Source organism: Phalaenopsis equestris, unplaced genomic scaffold (genome assembly GCF_001263595.1).
Source record: "Phalaenopsis equestris unplaced genomic scaffold, ASM126359v1 Scaffold000402, whole genome shotgun sequence".
NCBI lineage: Eukaryota > Viridiplantae > Streptophyta > Magnoliopsida > Asparagales > Orchidaceae > Phalaenopsis > Phalaenopsis equestris.
In genome coordinates, this window is record NW_018164844.1 from 2085526 (window position 1) to 2090510 (window position 4985).

Here is a 4985-nt window from a genome sequence, read left to right on the forward strand (position 1 = left end):
GATTATCTCCTTAATTTAATGTTTACACCACCAAACAAAAACAGCTAAAACTAGCGGAAAAATCGATAGACTAGAGTTCATAGGTAATTTTGCTTCACATACGACAGTCTAGTGACGGTTGATACAACTGACGGCTTTCCTAGGGGTTGAACAGTGGGGTTTTAAGACAATGAACTTTTGTGTTTTAAAAATATTTTTTCCTTAAAAACATAATCACCATATTAGAATCTATATGAGATATAGCATTCATTCTATCTATTTGGAAAATTTTGCAAACCTTTTAGTGGGGCATTACATGTTTTATTTATCTTATTCTTCCTAGCAATTTTCTTATATGATAAAATTAATATTATAATGTCATTCCATGGACAAATGTACTAATTTTTCGAATTGCTTTTTAACAATTACAATTTTCAATTAAACATTTTATATACAAGGCCAAAATGATAATCTACTTTATTTTTCTTTACATAGCAATCAAGATTGCTATTTTAAATTTATTTTTTTCAAAATATTATTAACAAATTATTTTAAATAAACACATCACATACAAATTCAAAATTATAATCCATTTTATTTTTTATAAGAATTATCATCCAAATGCATATAGGACAGTAGAACTTTTACTAATTACTAAAGGCCTCAAGGAACATGCAAAGTTAAAATCTCAACATGAAGCTCAGATTTAAACAAATTAAAGCAATTCCCATATTTTATGATGAGCTAAAACATTCAGGGGGCTATCTGGTAGTGGATTTAAGTCAGATTTAATTTAAATCTTGCAAGTACAAAAAAAGAATGGCAATTTTTAAATCCTGGACCGTTAACAAATCATTATCAATCAGTATAGCTTTCCTTCGCCATTAGCCAAACACAAATGAATCCACCTAAAATTGTATTTAATTTGACAGCAAATTAACAATGCATTGCAAACATAAGTCTCGGTCTCAATAATTCATTGCACAACATTGAAAATCCCATTAGAGTTTCCGAATCAAAAAAGCGAGGCCAAGGAGAACAATATGAACAGAGGCAACACAGACAAGCCTTCACTCATGCATCATGCATGAGCTATTTCTGGAGAAAAGGAGGGCCGCAGCCTCCAGCCATGAGAAATGTGTGGAAGAACAAGGGAGGGAATAAATCTTCAAGAGATGATAAAAGACATGGTTACCTTACACGGCCGCCTCTCAAGATTCGTTGGCGGAGATTCTAGACCGGCCATAACCTTCGGCGGCCGTCAGCTGTGCTCGATGCCGCTCCAACTCCCTTTCGCGCTCCGCCGCTCTCCCTCCCTCACTCTCTCGAGAAAAGTATCGCTCTCTCCGCCATCTGACCTGGATCCCAAATGGGGAAAGGAGTTGGATTAATGGGCTTTTGGGAGAGGCTTTAAGCCACAACTGTGGGCCTCAGCCCACGTCCTTGAAGTCCATTAGCATCTCTTATATACAGAGAAAAATTAGTTTTTAGTAAAATAAAAAATGTTAGAAGAACTTGCCTGCATATTTTTAATTCTTATATATTTATACATCTAATACTTAAATTTTAATATATATATATATATATATCCCAATTCTAATTTTAACAAATTTATTTTCATAATAAACCTTTAGATGATGAAAACCACCCAATGGCATGAATGGTGATCCAATCCATGCTCCCATGAACCTAAATAAAATACTTGAAGTAAGGATAGAAATTTTGGGACATTGATTGATGGTTCAAATGGTATCCAAATCTTAATTACAATCAAATCAAACGTCTCAACAAAGAGAAATCCAACGAGCTCATCAAAATATTTAAATGTTAAAATATCACTTCATGATCAAAAAAGTAAGTTTGAGCTATGCTATGTGTCATAAGGTTTGGAGTGATAAAATAATGAATTGTTGTCTTAGGGAGGCATTGCGTTGTATGTGGTCATATTAGGAGGCATTGTTATATCATCTTCAGAAGGCTTCGTTATGTCATATGTGGGGTGTGTTGTTACATCGTCGTCGCACCATATGTGAATTTCATTTTTACACAATCATAGGGGTGTTGTATTGCACTGTATTCAAGGACATTGGTACATCAACTTCGGGAGGCATCGTTTTATCTTATATGGGATGCATTACTACACCCTCATCGTGGTGTGTCGTTGCAATGTATTTAGGGGCACCACTACATGCTCTTTGGGAGACATCGTTGTGAAGTATGTGTAGTGTGTTATTATACAGTCATTGGGTGTGTCGTTGAGTCATATTCAAGGGCAATGCTATACCATTATCGAGAGGCGTCATTGTATCGTATGTGGGGTGCGTCGCTACACCATCATTGGGAGGGGTTATCGCGCCATATGTGGAATGCATTGTTATATCGTCATCAGAGTGTGTCATTACACCATATTCAGGGACATTGTTACACTGTCTTCGAGAAGCATCGTTGTGTCGTATGTGAGGTGTGTTGTTACACCTTATTTAGGAGATATCGTTGCATCATATATGAGGTGTGTTGTCACACTGTCATCAGGATATGTTGTTGCACCGCATTCAAAGCATTGTTACACTGTTTTCTCGAAGGTGTTGTTGGGTTTTATGTGGGGTGTGTTGTTATACTGTCACATGAGAGTGTGATTACAGTGTATTTGGGGTATGTTGTCATGCAAGATGCCTCGTTATTCTAAAATATACGTCGGGATTCCATAGTGCACGTTGTGGCTCCATAAAAAACTTTGTTGCAAGAAGCAAGTAGTAGTTGATTGTTGTCGACAATGATCGGGGGTCGACAATGATCGGGAGGGTGGCAATGGTGACTAATGTTGGTTAGAGGCGGCAACTATCGAAGATGTAGTTGTCAAAGGTGATAACAACCAGAATTGGTCAGCGGCTACGTGTGTCAGAGTTGGCATGAAGCAGCTACGTGTATCAGAGTTGGCAACAATGGCTGCTAGAGTGGGAGGTATTCGTCGAATATGCGGTGCATAAGTGATGTTAAAATGTAGCTTATGTTCTAAGCTTCAGTCTTCTTATGTCTTCAGGTCTATCCTTCTTCTCAATAAAGAGGCAGTGCTCTATTTATAGAGTCTATATTGCAAATAAGAAAAAAAATCCAGACAACTCTATCAGACAGCCTGAAGAGATTCCCTGAACCAGATGGTGTTCAGCAACTCCCTCCCTCCCTCTCCCTCTCCCTCTCCCGTATCTTTGTCTCACAGTGTCTGTATCGCTCCCTCTACCATCTGACCTCGATCCCAAATAGGGAAACGAGTTGGATTAATGGGCTTTTGAGAGAAGCTTAAGCCCGCAACCGTGGACCTCAGCCCACGTGCTTGAAGTCCATGAGTACCTCTCTTTGATAGAGAAAAATTAGTTTTTAATAAAATAAAAAATGTTAGTAGAATTTGCCTGCATATTTTATAATGCTTAAGTATTAATATATTTAATACTTATATAAATGGATACAAAATGGAGCTTAAAGCAACGAATAACTATATATTTATATATTTGATATGGCACCACAAAAACCACTTCACTAAGCATGAGATGCTTAGTGAATGTAATAATTTGTAGAGTCAAATTTAAAATCATCCCAACTCAAATTTTAACAAATTTATTATCATAAAAAACCTTTAGATGAGGTAAACTACCCAATGACATGAATGGTGGTCCAATCCATGCTCCCATGAACCTAAATAAAATACTTGAAGTAAGAATAGAAATTTTGGGGCTTTGATTGATGGTTGAAACGACATCTAAATCTTAGTCACAATCAAATCAAATGTCTCAACAAAGAGAAATACAACGAGTTCATCAAAATATGTAAATGCTAAAATATCACTTCATTATTAAATAAGATAATATGAGCTATGTTGTGTGTCAGAAGGTCTGGAGTGATAAAGCAATGAATTGTCGCCTTAGAGAGGCGTTGTGTTGTATGTGGGGTGTGTTGTTACATGTCATCGAAGTGTATCACTGCACCATATTAGGGGGTATTGTTATACCATCTTCAGAAGGTTTCGTTATGTCACATGTGGGTTGCGTTGTTACACCGTCGTTAGGAGGCGTCGTCGCACCATATGTGAGGTGCATTTTTTGCACAATCATCGGGGTGTTGGCTTGCACTATTTTTAGGGACATTGGTACATCAACTTCGGAAGGCATCGTTTTATCTTATATGGGGTGCATTGTTACACCCTCATCGTGGTGTGTCGTTGCAACGTATTTGGGGGCATTATTACATGGTCTTTGGGAGACATCATTATGAAGTATGTGTGGGGTGCTATTACATAGTCATTGGGTGTATCGTTGAGTTATATTCAGGAGCATTTCTATACCAATATCGAGAGGCGACATTGTGTCGTATGTGGGGTGCGTCGCTACACCATCATTTGGGAGGGATAATCGCACCATATGTAGAGTGCATTGTTATACTGTCATTAGAGTGTGTCATTACACCGTATTCAGGGACATTGTTACACTGTCTTCGAGAGGCACTGTTGTACGTATGTGAGGTTTGTTGTTATACCTTCATGGAGGTGTGTCGTTGTACCGTATTCGTGGATATTGTTACACATTCTTTGGGAGGCATCGTTGCATCGTATGTGAGGTGTGTTGTCACACTGTCATCAGGATATGTTATTGCACCGTATTTGGAGCATGGTTACACTATTTTCTAGGGAGGTGTTGTTGGGTTGTATGAGGGGTGTGTTGTTACACTGTCACATGAGAGTGTCATTGCAGTGTATTTGGGGTATGTTGTCATGCAAGATGCCTTAATTCTCTACAATATACGTCGGGATTCCACAATGGTGATTAATGTTGGTGGAGGCAGCAACTATCGAAGAGGCACTTGCCAAAGGTGATAACAACCACAATTGGTAAGCGACGTTCTCCGAAGTTGGGTGGCAACGATGGCCAGATTTTTCATGAGGCAACTACGTGTGTCAGAGTTGGCAATGAATGCTGTTGGAGTGGTAGGTATTCGTTGAATCTGCGGTGCAGAAG

The 4985-nt window shown here is 38.2% G+C and overlaps 1 protein-coding gene across 1 annotated transcript in view; it reads right to left on the bottom strand.

The window, feature by feature from the left end:
• LOC110026856 overlaps positions 1-1344 on the bottom strand; it is a 3232-nt gene extending 1888 nt beyond the window's left edge. Inside the window, exon 1 of the mRNA XM_020728038.1 lies at positions 1175-1344. The gene's annotated coding sequence lies outside the window, so the exon portion shown is untranslated. The remainder of the gene's footprint in view (positions 1-1174) is intronic.
• Positions 1345-4985: the final 3641 nt, after the last annotated feature.